General features: G+C 48.7%; 1 protein-coding gene and 1 long non-coding RNA gene across 3 annotated transcripts in view; one reads left to right on the forward strand and one right to left on the reverse strand.

Moving 5' to 3' along the window:
* Arhgef26 (Rho guanine nucleotide exchange factor 26) overlaps positions 1 to 16,542 on the reverse strand; it is a 118,038-nt gene that overhangs the window by 48,670 nt on the left and 52,826 nt on the right. The window lies entirely within an intron of this gene.
* Positions 307 to 6,172, forward strand: LOC121143161. 2 transcript variants are annotated; one of them, XR_005880291.1, is made up of 3 exons: positions 307 to 823; positions 5,366 to 5,470; positions 5,612 to 6,172. It is a non-coding gene; the product is annotated as an uncharacterized LOC121143161 (long non-coding RNA). The 2 variants fall into 2 exon arrangements; XR_005880290.1 differs by lacking the exon at positions 307 to 823 and adding an exon at positions 1,142 to 1,292.

Genomic DNA, 16,542 nt, shown 5'->3' on the forward strand with positions numbered 1-16,542 from the left:
CAAGTAACTATCAAGAACCAGTATAAAAGAATCTGGGTTAGATGCCAGGGAAAATTAACTCACTGAATGAAAGCTGAGAAGAAGAAAAAAAAAAAAAAACAATCTTTCCCCTCTGGACACTCACAGTAGTGGCTGACGGGAAACATGGGGGTGATTATTTTTAAAAAAAGCAGAGGTGTAGCATAATAAGAAGAAATAAAAACTTGGTTTTCATTTCTCGTTTTTTTTTTTTTTTTTTTTTTTTTAACACAGCTCTTAAGAACCCAGAGGCACTTAAGAGGTTGTGGAAGCCTAGGGTAGGTTTAGGATGTAGGATGTAGGCCGACAACCAGAAAAACCAATCCACCTTTACAAAGTTGGAAGTCTCAGGCTCTCTCTCCCCTGACCTCCAAGAAAGGAAGGAAGCTGAACTTCGGGTTAATTCGCCAAGTGCCTGTGGCCTAGAACGTCTACCCAGTAACGCCTTGTACAAAGACCCTTCAACAGCAGGCTCCCGGGCTTCTGAGAGGATCAGGCGCACTGCAGTGCAGGGTGAGTGACAGGCCAGGAGAGGGTAATGGAGGCTCTGTGTCACCTGCACCATCTCCTACACTGAGTAGCCCCCCATCTGCTCCTCCCCGAAGTTCTTCTAAATGAGCTGGTGGTAATAAGAAAAAAACACCTTCCTGCCTTCCAGCGTTCTGTGGGCTGCTCTACCACGCCAGGCCCCAGGAAATGGAGGAGGCTTGAAGGAACCCCCTGTGTTGTTAAAATGTCTAGGTTCCCGGTCAGGGAGCCAATGTTGTTGAAATGTCTGGGTTTACCCAGTAAGGAGACGCAAACCGTGAGTCAACGGTCCTACGTGGAGTTTTATTGGTAGACAGGGAGGGAAAGGGGGTGGGGGTGGGGGTGGGGGTGGGGAGAGAGAGAGAGAGAGAGAGAGAGAGAGAGAGAGAGAGAGAGAGAGAGAGAGAGAGAGAGAGAGAGAGAGAGAGAGAGAGAGAGAGAGAGAGGATGAGATGATGAGAGTAAGAGAGAAGATGAGATGGAAAGGAAGACGAGAGTAAAAAAGAGAATAAGAGAGAGCATAAGCAGGCAGGGGTCAGTCCTTTAAAGGGGTCCTTTGCACCTGCATGAATCTCACAGAGCTCTGGGCTGGCCAGAGTGCTGCCTGAGTGCATCCTGCCAGGTAACAGGGCAGGCCAGCGCAATGCCTGAACCTTTCACCCTGGCTTTGTAGCCAAGCAGGACAGAGGCAGTGTTAAGGAGGAGACCCAGTGAGAACTCCAAAGACGAGGCTGACTAACTACAGGGTAAGTACAAGTGAGGACACCGTGAGCTGGTCGGTTATCCCGGAAAAATAAGACCGAATGGTGGAAGGAGAGCGGGGGAAGAGCCGTGTGGCTACAGCCGCTCCTGCAGGAAGTGGGGACGGTGTTCCGGGCTGAAACGCAAGCCCACAGAATAAAGAGGCCGGCAGAGAAGCCTGCGGGGCAGATGAGAGCTGCTCTGCAGAGGTTGGGCTGTGTGTGAACCCCAAGAAGTACCAGAGAATGCAGCCGGTAAACCGTCCGTCACAGGCAGAAGTGGGACAGAGAGAAGTGACCACACAGAGGGCCAGCATGCCGGGAAGGTGGACTCGAGACAGTCCAGAGACGGGACTCAGACTGGGCAACAATTTGGAGGTAAAAATGGACAGAACTGAGAAACTCCAGGGAGATGCTAGGGTTTCTGAGAGAGGGTTCCCATATGCAGAACAGGTGGCTCATTGAACCCTGAATGGAGGAGACGGGGGCTTTAAGGAAGAAGGAGTAGCAGCGAGGAAGCTGTTCATTCCGCCTGGGTGATGTCTAAGGGACAGCTGAAAACACACATCTGCGAGAAACCAGAGACACTGGAATTCTAGGCACAGAAGGGTTAGGGCCCAGTTCATTTTTAACCGATTTCATATAAATGCAAATATGTATAATTTATTTGAATCCAACTTTCTTAAGAAAATATTCGGGGAAAACTGATAAAGGAAGCTACCGTAAGCAGTCACCATGTAAATCCATGGATACGCGTATCTAGCAGGTGGATATCCTCTGTAGCTTCTTGCCTTCTGCAACGGTTCACAAGCTAAAAAATGCAACTACCAAGCAAACAAACAAACAAAAACAAAACCCAATAAACTTTACCTCCCCTGAGGAAAAGGAAAACTTCCTTCATTACTTGAAAAAGTTTGCCAAAATACAGGATGAGAAACAGGAGACTCATGCGGCTTACTTCAGAAATGCAATATAAACCAAGCTCTACACCCTTTATTTCGGCATTAGCGTAACAAGAACATGACTTATAGCTTTCAACATTAAAAGGTCCATCTGTTATTTGGAAAAAAACTTGCATACTCTGCTAATGAAGCTGCAAGGAGACCAGTCTATTTCTGAAGGAGGCGCTGGCGTCTCAGTGGACAAGAGGGCTGGTGCTTCCAATCAAGCAAGGAGCTGCAGGGAAGGAAGGCACCCAGGTTCCGAACGAACCCGGACCAAGTTTAAGAAGCAATCTGGCAGGCAGCTCCGGAATGGAAAGTTGGAGCTTGGCCCTATGAAGTTCCTTCCCTCTGCAACAATACTGCATTCTCCCCTCCTTACAAGCACCGCCAGCCAGACTGTTCTACAGTGAACCAAGCTGCAGAACCGCCACCCTTACCGCCAGCACCAACGGCACTGGCGGTCTACATCAGGAAAGTCATGTGGGGGGGGGGTTCAAAGGGGTCTCCTCCAAACACCTCCCTAGCCAGAAACCCTAGCTCGCCTGCCCACATGGCAGTATGACATCACGGAGTACTTCATCCTGCCAGATCCCTCCAGGACGTCCAAAGACGGCAGCCTTTTCAGGCAAGTGCCTCGGCCAACAGGGCCAACAGGCAGACCGGCAAAGAGCGCCCCCCCCCTCGCCCACGCCAGCTCAGACTCAGTGGGTAGGGGTTTCCAAGGACTCAACTAAAGAATCTGTGCGAAGAAAGTCTGGTGTAAAACATACTCCCGGCGCGTAACCCAGCCCTCCCTCAGCATTTCCCAGAACCCATTTCTCGGCTTTTCCCAGAACCACAGGAGCCAGACAGCCGTCGGTCTTTCGCGGATTGTGCTCTTACATACGGAACCATGTCTCTGAGGAGGAAACAAACTCAAGGGTAAAGTAGCTGTTTCCTGGGTGTACGGCGCCTGTGCCCTTTGCCGTTGTCGAGGAGGTGAATAGAACTACGATGTGATGTAGCAACGGCTCGCAGCCCTTTATGGACCAATCCATTTCTGAACGAAATCACGAACTTTGTGGGTGAATGGGTGGAACTGAAAATTACTATGCCGAGTGAGGTAACCCAAACCCAGAAAGACAAATGCCTTATGTCTTCTTTTGAGCTAGGATCCTAGCTCAAAATATCATCCTAGCTCAACATACATACATATATACATACATGCATGCACACACGCACGCGCGCACACACACACACACACACACACACATATATAGAAAGAGAGAGAGAGTATATAAACTGAAATATCCAGAGAAGTCATTCAGGAAAACAGAAGGGGACTTGGCAGGGATTGAGGAGGAATATGGTGAAGAGAGAAAAAGCTCTAGAAAGAGGGAGGGTAGGAAGCAGGCCCTATGAACGTGAAAACTTAACATGAAAACAGAGAGCTTTAATTTGGGAGGAAGAGGAAAAGGTAATACAAGGAATAGGAGATGAACAGCAAGGATGTCTGAAAGAGTCATAGGGCTACATATTATTTTATAAGCTTCATTTTAAAAGTGTGTGTGTGTGTGTGTATGCACACACACGTGCGCGCCACTGTGTGTTTTAATGGAGCTACGCCACATGGAGTGAGAGTCGTGAACCACTGAAGAAAAACCCCAGCGCCAAGTATGAGAAACCTCCCTGCCTTTCCACCCATTTTGGTTGGAGGATTACACGCTCTCCCGCAAAAGCAACATGGACTACAGTCACTACCGCTGGTTGCCTTCCAGAACTTCCAGTTAAGACCTGCTGCTGCCGATGCCACACACACTGGACGCAGAACTTGAAGGAATCAGGCTGGGACTGATCAGGAAGCCATCTTAAAGGGGACTAGGTCTCAGAGGATTTGAAGGTCCTGTGTAAGCCGATGGGGGGAAGTCCTTCCGTGTATATGTTAATAAAGCACTGTTGGCAAGTAGGGAAGCAAGATGGGTGGGACTAGGAGTCGAGGAGGATTCTGGGAAAACAGAGGCACGGTCAGTCACCATGCAGGACACCAGAGGAGTAAGAGAAGACCACACGGAAATACTCAGATTAGCAGTTACAGGTTAATAGTTAAGTCAGAGCTAGCCGATAAGAAACCAAGCAAACAGCCAACAGTATCATAATTAATACAGCGTCCCGTGTGTTATTTGGGGACTAAAGCGGCAACGGGATCCAGGTGGTTGGTGAGAAGACTCGGCTCTGGAACACCGGCACCTGCACACTGGACTTCAGGCCTGCTCAGGAGGGGGGGGGGGTCCATGCCGGGCACGGTAAACCTAGCCAGCTACCCATGGCGGAAGAGGTCACAGATCTAAGATGGAAACCTACTACTGCCGTTTTCCTAAACCAATATAATTCCTTACTGTGTTCTAAAATACCTATACCCACAGGCAGTCCCAATGCCACTCAGCCCTCAGGCTTGCTTCATGAGGCAGCTCTACCGTGCCCATTTTAAAGATAAGAAAACCGAGGCTAGAAGAGCTGGAGTAAAAGCTCTAAGCACCTCGAGCTTGAGTTTGAACCCAGAGACACTGCTTTCTGCATCCACAGACTGTGGTCACACCGGTGGCCCGCTGCCTCTGCTCTCCTGTGAGGCGGGCTCATCTTGCCCACCTGACAGCTCTGGCCAGCCCTCAACACACAACTTCCCAGGAAGAAGAGCAGCAGCTGGAGCTGAAAAGAATTATTACTCTGCAAGGACAGCCGCTGACCAAGGGTGTTGCGCAATCGAAGACTGCAAAGACCTTTCCAGGAGACTAAGCTTATGTGGCAGTGAGTGAGGACAGCACCGCGCTAACTAGGCTTGGCCTCCTCCGGGAGAGGGTTGCAGCCAACAATGGGAGCTACTCCCGGACCAGAAACCATGAGCGCTGGCCCAGCGTCCTGTGGAAATTACCCAGGAACCATTCTTTCCCTCTCCTTATCCCTTCCCTTTGCCCAGGGAGCCCCTAACTCATGTCTCACACCACACTCCATATGCTATAGGAAGCCTTCTCCAACTCAGCTGGGCTGGGTATGCTCCTTCTTTTGTGACTCAACCTGATGGTCTCTAACGATCCTTCCCTCCACACCCCCCACGGCAGCCACAGCTAAACATTTAATCATTTCTATTTACTTCTGTAGGACTCAAGCCAGAGAGGGGGAGGTGTTGCTTTTTTGCGTTCCCTGTTGCATACACAAGACCTGCAGTTAGGTACATGAACCTTGGAGACGGTGTTCAATCAGCATGTAAGTGGAGAGCAAATACGAGTTATTGCTCCAAATTACACATTATTACGAGAAATTTACTCGTTTTTTTCTTCTTATTTTACCAAGAACCTGCCAAGCAAAAACAGAAAGCTCTCTTTCTCATTTTTTTTTCCTTACTAGTAAATCAAGTCAGCACACACATTCATTGACCGTGGCACGCTGGGCTTCCAGAACAACCCTGGATGTAGCTGTGGCTACCACTAAAGGTGCAAAGTAGATGTAGTTCTGCCCGCGACCAAAGAAACAAGACGCCCAGCACAAGCTTTCAGTCATGCCAAACCCAGACACAGCGAAGCCCAGCAGCACTGTCTGGATAACCCGCCCCGACCAGCCCTTCCTCGGCAGTGCCAGCAAGGCTGAGCAGCCCAGCTCTGGAAGGGGCAGCGAGCAGAGCCCTGGAGATCATCGGCACCGCCACGTGTCCTTGGAATGGCATCCGTTAAAGGACTTCTCCTTCTGTGGCATCCATCTGCCTAAAGCAAAGCCAGGTTGCTCCTGGAGGTCTTCCCGTCCCTCAGCTGCCTGTCAACCTCAGCAGCCTGGCGCTTTCATCTGGTGACAGTGGCTCACCAGAAAGGACCACAGTCAGTCGGGATTAAAAAGCACAGAACGCACCAGACAGACAGGTTCCACACACCCCAAGTCGCTGTTACGTAAATAAAATACTTTCTCTAAACAGAAATGTTTCCACACCTGTGTGTGTGTGTGTATTTTTTAATATTCATGGGCATATATGGTTATCTTGGTTCCAACGATAAGTTATCAATTTGTTTTGACACACAAGATTGAGGACAGCAAACATGGCAAGAAACAGCCACCACCAACCTACAACAGTCATCATTAAGGGACTGGGGGACTCCGCCTGCGTATACAATCTGTACTCTAGGCAGCCATTATCAGTCACTCCAAATCAAGGACAGACATCATATCCATCACCAGACTAAGGCTGAGACAGTAATGTTTTTTTTTTCTACAAAAATATAGGGTTGCCATATCTCAATGGGGTTGTCTTATATTCTCATCTGGAAGAATTCCAAAGAGGTTTCCCCTCCGTAGAGAGGCAGGCAGGCAGACAGACAGACACACTCACCCTTCCCCACCCAGTGCTAGAGAGAGACAGAGACAGAGACACAGAGAGAGAAAGAGAGACAGAGAGAGAGAGAGAGTTCTTACATTCTATTTCAGCCTTTTACTCTGGATCTGGACTGGTAATAAAACAACAAAGCTGAAACTTAAAGTGATGTAGAACAGGAAAAAAGTTCTCGAAAGAAAAACTTCCCATAACGTGCATTCCCATTTTAATTATTCTATGGATGTATGTATGGTAAGGCATGCGTTGCATGTGCATAATACACTTTGTGAATTCACCCACAAAGGTTTGTATTGGGTGGCTCTACAGTTCTCCGCTGTATTTGAGACAGCATCTCTCACTGAACCTGGAGCTCACCCACTGGCTTCACTGGCTAGCCTGCAAATCCGCCTCTCAGCTCTGGGATTACGGGTGCACACTACCACTACCGTTACTACCATTCTGAGCCTGTTCACGTAAGAGCTAGGTACCTGAACTCGGGTCCTCATGTTAGGGGACTGAGTCATTTGCCAGCTCAGCTTTTCCATTTTAATAGCTACTGCTGGCTCCTTTAAAATCGCTAGGCTAATTTTTGTTGGAGATTCATTTTAGTACACACACACACACACACACACACACACACACACACACACACACACACACACGAGGGTATGTCACATGCACGCAGGTGCCCACAGTGGGCAGAGGAGAGTGTTAGAGTCCCCGGAGCTGGAGTCACAGTGGTTGTGAGCTCCCCTAGTGTGGGTTCTGGGGGGTCCAACGAGGGACCCCTGGAAAAACAGCAAGAGCTTTTAACTGCCAAGCCATCTCCCCCCCCCAGGAATTCTGATAATTTTGTTAAAACCTTTAGGATGTGTCTGAATGTGTATGAAAACATCACAGAGGTCCATATTAGGTATCTTTATCAGGCTCCCCTGTAGGCAGAAAAGAGAAGAGGCTTACTGAGGTAGAAGGCAGGCAGACCGAAGGGCCTCTTATCCATTACAGCGTACAGCTCAAAGCTCGGATTTAAATTCAAGTCCATACAGTCTAGTTCAGTTCACAATGTCCCCTCCCCACTGCAAAGTCCGCAGAAAGGTGTTTTTCCCAAGGCTGGAAGAGGAGAGGTGTAGACTGTAAATCCCTGGTGTCCCAGGAAGCTCCCACAGCAGTGTTAAAGCTCAAATGTACTTAGTCCTCATGTTCAGGGATGACTTACATTCTAAAAGGAATACACTCGGGACCCTATAACAATATTTTTTAAAGCCCTCGAAACTTAATGCCGTTAGGTTTTTTACTTAACAAGTAAGATTTCAAAGTACTGGTCACCCGAAACTCCTTCATGAGAAAGTAGATACAAAGACCGCTGGTTCCCATGGTAACTTTTGTACAGGCCCGCACCTAGTGTTCCTGGCTACCCAGTCCGCTCATTCATACTCTAATCTCTTCTGGTAAACGGGACACGCTGTGGGAAGGGCACCAAGCACATGGCAGCACTCTCATTAAAACGTCCTTAGGAGAGATGGAGGCCTTGGGTGGCGCTGGGCTGTTAGGGACTTCTTCAGTCATTAATATCACCATGACGGAAAGCCTTGCGCCTACAGGTATACGCAACAAAGACTGTGCCTGGCTCGGGCAAGGTGTAAACCCCCCAAGAAGGAATGCTCAGAGAACAAGCTAAAGGACTTAAACTAACACTCTGATCCTCTTTGTCACACTGCCGCCTTCCAAGGCGGAGCTGTAACAACCAGCAACACAAATCGATCACCTATCAGGTAAAACCCAGGTGTCCCAGGAAGCTCCCACAGCAGCGTTAAAGCTCAAACGTACTTAGTCCACATGTTCAGGGATGACGTACATTCTAAAAGGAATATACACAGTATATATGGTAAGAGATGAGGGTCCTGAGGCTGGGGTGGCCTGGAGTGCTGAAAGTCCCTCTCTGTGGCCAGGCCAGGCTCCTAAGCGGCCCTTATCTCCCTACGCAGCATCTGCGATGAAGGGCGAGGCTCTTCCCTAAAGACTTCTAATTCCTTCCTAGCAAAATTCCTCAAAATCCCCAAACTAATAAAGGTTTTATGACTTCAGAAGGGCTGCCCCCTCTGAGTGGGTCATGGCTCCAAAGAGTTGTGACCTTTTTGCCTTGGCCGCCTAGAAGGGACACTGCTGTGTTTAATCCTCACTCAAGGCAACAAACTCCCTGGGGAGAAGTGGCCTGGCATGTTGGCGGTGTAGGTCCCTGCTGTGCTTTCCATTTCGCACTTTTAACAGACTTATTATATACCCGTCACGGACTATAAGTTGCCTGAAGCTTTGCGTGGGTACAATTTGGGGCTATAAATTAAAAGCAAACCAGGCAAATGAAGATTCTTGTTTGCTGCCTGGAGAACACTGCTGACAGACTGGAACAAAGTGAAATAAAACAAACAAACAAAAAATGTCCCTCGTGCTAATGTCTTCTTTGCTATAGTGCGTTGGTCATCCTGGGATTAAAAGAAAATCAGTGTAGCAGAGAACACTCTCTCTGAGCACTCCATCCGGAGCCTTTGGAGGGTATGGATACGGTGTTTTAAATCACGCTTTCATCAAGAGGTACAAAATAACATGTAAAGTCGGACCCAAGTCTCTGCTCGTTGGCGTTTTCACCCCACACCTATCTCCCTAAAGAGCCAAGGAAAAATGACCCCCTGCCTGCAAAAGGGGAACAGAATCCCCAGGCTCCCCTGCCTGCTTTGCAGACCTGCTCCCGCTGAAGGCCGCAGTCAGCTCCTGCTTGCCCATCCCACACAACCAGCCCTCTCCTTCAACTTCCATCAGAGACTTCAAAAATCCCCCTTTTCAGATGTCTGCTAAGGCGGGCTAGCAAAGAGTCAGAAAAAAAAAAATTGGGATTTGTGGCAAAAGCCAGCTCTTGCCCTAATTGAGGAAAAACAATAAATTCCCACTTCTTACTGAAGTGAAACAAGCTGCAGAGGACAGAGATCCATCCGAGTCAACGCCCCCAGGCCCTTCGCAGCCATCAGCTCTCCTGTAAGTCAACCGGGGCAACCGGCAGAGGAAAGAAACTAATCAGAAGACCCAGTGACCCGGCAGAGTCCGCTGGGAAGGAGCCAGAAGAGACAGTGACTACCCTACATGCCAGCCAGCCTCGGCTCCTCCCAGCCTTCATGCTTTTCCTTCCTGTGGGTGCCGATGCCCAGAGCCTTACTGTGGGAGCGTACCGAGCAGGACGCCTCTAACTGAAGACACTTCCAGGGAAAGGCCGTGCCACAGCTGGCCCACTGCTTACGACACAGCAAGGCTGCCCACCCTATCTTGAGGGCAGGCCTTTAAAGCCAAACCACATGGCCCAAATAAATCCCAGTCCCCCTTTTCACCGCCCATGGAACCCTAGCAACTTATTCCATGTCTTGGTGTCCCTATTCTCTACTTGTAGGATGGAATGATCATGGTATGACCTCATGAGGCTCTCAGGATTAAACACTATCAGGTAAATAGAAGAAACGCTCCCCCTCCCCCAACACGAACCCACATGTCTTGCAGACGGTGCCGGCAGACGCTGTTCCCTTCCCAGCCCACTTAGTTGAAGGATGGCAAGTCTAGCTTTTCTCATTTCTAGAAATTAAATAGGGGCAGAAAGAAGTGATAGAACCCTGCCATCCACCAGATCCAGGTTTGATTACAGCTTTGCACTTTTTCAGTAACTTTTTAAAATGTAACAGGCACTTATCAACGACAAAACTGGAGGATGGACCCAGCGCAGACTTTTCCAGGTCCTTAATACGTTGGCGCCTCCACAGTTAAGTTACAGATGGGGAAGCAAAGGGCCATGGGAAACCAACTGCCCAAGGTGCAAGGGAGAAGCCGATGAGAGAAGTCACCGCTGGCATCCAGTAGAGTGCACGCTGAAAGCAGCAGGGAGCCCCCCCAGCACGCTAAAGTTTCCATGAGCCCAAGGAACCCCACTCTGAGGAATGGACCCGAGACACGCGGAAACCTCAAACGCAGAAACTCACGCACAAGCGTTCACAGCAGCAGGTTTGCAGTAGCAGGAGGAACAGCACAATGTAGACGGATAAGTAAAATACGGCTCATTTATCAGCAGTAAAAAAATGAAGTACCAGAGCCGACGGTCGTGGCGCACGCCTTTAATCCCAGCACTTGGGACGCAGAGGCAGGCGGGTCTCTGAGTTAAGAGCCCAGCCTGATCTAGAAGAGCTTGTTCCAGGACAGCTAAGGCCACACAGAGAAACCCTGTCTTGAAACCACCCCCCCTCCCCCCAAAAATGCAGTACTGGAACATGCACATCATGGCTGACTTTGAAGAGATTGTGTAAGCAGAGGAACCCAGTCACAGAGCGTCACAATTGTGTGGCTTCTCTAACATGAAACACCCAAACAGAAAAGAAGTCAGAAGCCGCCAAGAGCTCGGGAAGTTTACCACAAGTGGAAAATGCACGTTAGTGAGCACAGCATCCATTTTTTAAAATAAATTTTATTTAAATCAGAATAAATCCTATTTTGCATATCAATCACAGTTCCCTCTCCCTCCCATCCTCCCATGTCCTCCACCAATCCCCCCCATCCCACCCCATATCCCCAGGGAGGGTGAGGCCTTCCATGATTGATCATCAAAATCATTTGGGGCAGTGCCTAGCCCCTCCCCTGTGTGTCTAGGCTGAGAGTCCATGGGGTGTGGGCTCCCGAAGTCCATTCGTACACTAGGGATAAATACTGGTTCCACTGCCAGAGGCCCCATAGACTGCCCAGGCCTCCTCACTGACACCAACATTTAGGGTGCCTGGTTTGGTCCAATTTGGTTCCCCAGCTGTCAGACTGGGGTCCATGAGTTCCCATTAGCTCAGGTCAGGTGTTTCTACCGGTTTTCCCAGTGTGGTCTTAACTCCTTTGCTCATCACTCCTCCCTCTCTACAACTGGGTTCCAGGAGTTCAGTTCAGTGTTTAGCTGTGGGCGTCTGCCTCTGCTTCCATCAGCTACTGGATGAAGGCTCTAGGATGGCATACAAGGTAGTCATCAGTCTCACTATAGGGGAAGGGCACTTAAGGCAGCCTGCTCACTATTGCTTAGGGTCCTAGTTGGGGTCATCCTTGTGGATTTCTGGACATTTCCCTAGTGCCACATTTCTCTTTAAGCCTGTAATGGCTCCCTCTATTATGGTATCACCTTTCCTGATCTCCTCTATTCTTCCCTTGACTCAATCTTCCTGATCCCTCATGTTCACCTCCCTGCTCCTCTTTCTCCTAACTCCATTCCCGCTCCCCCATGCTCCCAATTTGTTCAGGGGCTCTTGTCCCTTTCCCCTTCACCAGGAGACCATATATGTCTCTCTGACATCTTCCTTGTTTTGTAGCTTCGCTGGAGGTGTGGATTGTAGACTGGTAAACCTTTGCTTATGTCTAAAATCCATATATGAGTGAGTACATACCATGTTTGTCCTTTTGTGACTGGGTTACCTCACTCAGGATGGTTTCTTCTAGTTCCATCCATTTGCATGAAAATTCCATCCCCCCCCCCAAGTAGTACTCTATTGTGTAAATGTACCATATTTTCTGTATCCATTCTTTGGTTGAGGAGCATCTAGGCTTCTTCCAGGTTCTTGTTATTACAAACAACGCTACTATGAACATAGTTGAACAGATGTCCTTGTATGAATGTGTATCTTTTGGGTATATGCCTAAGAGTGGAATTGCTGGATCTTGGGGTAGACTGATTCTCATTTTCCTGAGGATCTGCCATACTGATTTCCAAGGTGGCTGTACAAGTGCATTCCCACCAGCAGTGGAGGAGTGTTCCCCTCTCTCCACATTCTCTCCAGCATATACTGTCCTTGGTGTTTTTGATTTTAGCCATTCTGATGGGTTTAAGATGGTATCTCAGAGTCATTTTGATTTGTGTTTCCCTGATGGCTACAAATGTTGAGCACTTTCTTCAGTGTCTTTCAGCCATTTTAGATTCCTCTATTGAGAATTCTGTTTAGTTCTGTACCCCACTTTTTAATTGGATTGTTCGGTGTTTTGGTGACTAGCTTCTTGGGTTCTTTGTATAGTTTGGAAATCAGCCCACTGTTAGATGTGGGGCTGTTGAAGATGTTTTTCCATTCTGTGGGCTGCCATTTTGTCTTGTTGACTGTGTCCTTTGCCTTACAGAAGCTTCTCTGTTTCAGGAGGCCCCATTTATTAATTTTTGAACTCACTGTCTGTGCTACTGGTGTTATGTTCAGGAAGCATTCTCCTGTACCAATTCGTTCAAGGGTACCTCCCACTTTCTCTTCTAAGAGGTTCAGTGTGGCTGGATTTATGTTGAGGTCTTTGATCCATTTGGACTTAAGTTTTGTGCATGACAATAGATATGGATCTATCTGCAGTCTTCTACATGTCTGCATCCAGTTATGCCAGCACCATTTGGTGAAGACGCTTTCTTTTTTCCATTGTAAAATTTTAGCTTCTTTGTCAAAAATCAGGTGTTCATAGGTGTGTGGGTTAATACCAGGGTCTCCAATTGGATTCCATTGGTCTACTATCTGTTTTTGCGCCAATACCAAGCTGCTTTCATTACTATAGCTCTGCAATACAGCTTGAAGTCAGGGATGGTAATGCCTCCAGAAGTTCCTTTATTGTACAATGTTGTTTTGGCTATCCTAGTGCTGGTTGTGGTAGTGCACGCCTGTAGGATTTGATGAAGGAGGCAGAGACAGGAGGATTGCATATTCAAGGCCAGCCTGGGCTACACAGCATCCATTTCTAAGAAATGGAAAAAAGGTAATAGCGACTGCGATGGCTGCACAATTAGTGACTACAACAGAAAAGTAGTGAGTTCCGTCACTGAAGTGGGATGTTTGTATCGTACATCAATTGCTCTCAACAGGGTGAGCGCTTTAGTCAAGAGACCAAGGAAATGCCAAGAGGGACAAGAGCTGAAGTCAGCTAAATCTGTCGCTGCCCAGAGACTGCCTTTTTGCTGCCCAGATGGCACATGCAGTGGGCTTCATCTCCCTGCATCTGGCTCTCACAAAGCCCCACCACGAGCCACGGAGGAGAGCGGGCGGTGCTGCTTGAGGCAGGGTCAGGAGTCCCCGGCCCAGCCGCTTGCCTTCTCTGACACCCAGACTAGCAGGCATGAAAGAGCCCTTAGGCTCAGGGGGTGCCATCCGAAGCCATTCCACACGTCCATGATGCTGAGACACGTGGGAATGCCAAGCATGTTTGTGAGGGAAGCCAGCCAAAAGCGCTGTCACGCCCGGGAACTGGAGACTGTGTGTCCTCACAGAAGCCAGCCTCATCCCGGCAAGCACGGCCCTTCAACCCAAGACACAGCCGTCGGCCTTCTGCTCAACGAGGGTCAGGGGGACCAGCTGCATTCACAGAAAGCTGGGGAAGTTCGCTTCCACACCTTCTCACCAGCTTTCCGATGGCTTCCGTGGACGCCACGTAGGCTAGAAGTGTTAAATCTCTTTCATATCCCGGTTTTGTAAAATATTCTAGTGTAACCAAGGCCCTGGTAACCTTTAACTGCCTTCAACAGTGGCGAGTTTCTGAACTGCAAAATAGCTTACCTCCTCCGTTAGAGACGTCTATAGGATGGATATTCTTAAGTAACCATCACCTGCTTCCTGACCTCATTCCGTAAGTCATAAAAACCGAATATCGCATTTGTTTGAACGTGGTTGTACACATAACCCTTCCCTTCTCTTACTTTTTTGGTTAAACTCTGGTCCCAAAGCACACAGATTCTGTGACAGGCTCTTTGCACAATGCCCAATCCTCCACTGGGCTCTCTATTGAAACCTCACCTCCTGCCATCTTCTCTGTAGTCATGGCCTTCTTTCTCCTCTGAGCGACAGGACGACCCACGTTTCCCAAGCAAATTCCTAACTACCAGTTTCTAACCACAAGCCATCCAGTGAGATCTGTGGACACAAACCTTAGCTGGCTTCCTCCCTCCTGAGCACTCACTGGTAGACACTTTATTTAGGCCAGTCTGAACACCTAGATCTACCTGAATCATCACGGATACTAAGGAGCGCCGTAGCAGTTCATCGTGGCTGTATCAGTCACAAAGATACAAAGCGCCTGGTCCAGCGCAAGGCGACCATTTACGGCTTGTAAGCAGTTTGGCATTGTCCTGTTTCGGTGATGTTTCTACAACTCACACCTTAATTTTAATAAAGTAGATTTCGGGACGCTCACACGGGTACACACACACACATGCACACATGCATGCACGCACACACGCACACGCACGCATTGCATTTGGCTCCTGCTCCACCAAAACACAGTCCCAGGGGACTTTCCATTCTCACTCTCTGCTGCTGGAGGAGAGCTGGCCTCAGCTAGTAATAAGAACCCGGAGAAAGATCAAAGAGGCCACCTAATTGTCATTCCCTCTGGAGGGCTGCCCTGGAGTCCTTCAGGAGGGATGGAGGCAGGCACATCTGCGTGAGGGAAGGGGCAGGGAACATGGCTGGGTAGCTGGGTGGTAAGATGCGGTACCTGCTAGCGTGTGCGAAGGCTGTGTGTGGTTGCCCTCTGCTCTTCCTTCTCTCAAGCATAAGGCTCTGAAAACCTCTCAGTACTTGTGCTAACAAAGCCAGCATGAACTGCGACTAACAATTCTCCACTATTAAGCCTGATAGCTAGACCTTGTATAGTGCTTTGATTTCCATGCAGGTGTTTACACATCTCACGGTTAAACAGTATCATTTGTAAGTGCTTTCCTCGGAGTCCATTAGAACCAGGCAAAAGAAGCACCAGCTTCTTTTGCAGACAAAACAGGATAAGATAAAGACCAAATGTGAACACATGTGACTACGCTTCTGTGGGCCTAGGAGCACTGAATTGTGAAAGCCTGGTCCCAACTACAGAGAGCAGTCAGTCTCCTCATCTGGGCTGTCCAGAAGCAATGAAAAGCAGCCGTCTTAACTAGGACTTCAGATTTTGTAAAATGTAAGTTCATAGAAGTTGATTTCTCCAGGTTTGGGTAAAAAGAATTCCTTGAAGAATATTTTATTAAAGCTGACTTAAGGATTTATGGGAGAAAAGCAAAAGAGGGAGATTTCTTTTCTGTGGGAAGTCAATGAAACTATTGAGGTTTTTTTTTGGGGGGGGGGGGGAGTTTCAAGACAGGGTTGCTCTGTATTGTTTTGGAGCCTGTCCTGGAACTCACTCGGTAGACCAGGCCTCTGACTCCCGAGTGCTGAGCTTTCTTTTTTAATTGACTTATTCTTATTTTATGTGTATGGGTGTTCTTCCTGCATGCATGTCTGTGCACCGGGCACATGCAGAGTCTGCAGAGACCAGGAGAGGCGTCAGATTACCCTGGAATTGGAGTCACAGAGGGTTGTGAGTCACCACACGGGTGCTGGGAGTCAAACTTCTCGGATCCTCTAGAAGGACAGCAAGCGCTTTTAACCACCCAGCCGCCACCCTGGCCCATGCAGAGCAATCATGTTTGAGGTTTAAAAAGGGGGGGAGGGGAGCAAAATGTCTGCTTGCTTCCAGCAGCAGCCTCTGCCTGTCCCTCACGGCATCCAGACCCCAGTTCTGACCACAGAGCTATCCAGCCCCTCAGCGCTGCTTAAACACTGCTAGCTGCGAGACGCAGAGTCAGAGGTCTACCACCAAGCGGTCAGTATCTACGGACTTTCGAAACCTGAACTTCACCTCCTCTCACAGAGTGGAGAACCCCGTGTTTTAAAAGACATACGCAGGCCGGGCAGTGGTGGCGCACGCCTTTGATCCCAGCACTCGGGAGGCAGAGGCAGGCAGATCTCTGTGAGTTCAAGGACAGCCTGGTCTACAAGAACTAGTTTCAGGACAGCCTCCAAAACAATACAGAGAAACCCTGTCTCGAAACACCAAGAAAAAAAAAAAAAAAGACATATGCAGGATGCCCTCACTGAGGACCTGGGGATTCAATATGGAAACTGACTCTTTATTTTCATCTGTTTTTTTTTTCTTCAGT

Source organism: Mesocricetus auratus, unplaced genomic scaffold (genome assembly GCF_017639785.1).
Source record: "Mesocricetus auratus isolate SY011 unplaced genomic scaffold, BCM_Maur_2.0 Super-Scaffold_100011, whole genome shotgun sequence".
Taxonomy (NCBI): Eukaryota; Metazoa; Chordata; class Mammalia; order Rodentia; family Cricetidae; genus Mesocricetus; species Mesocricetus auratus.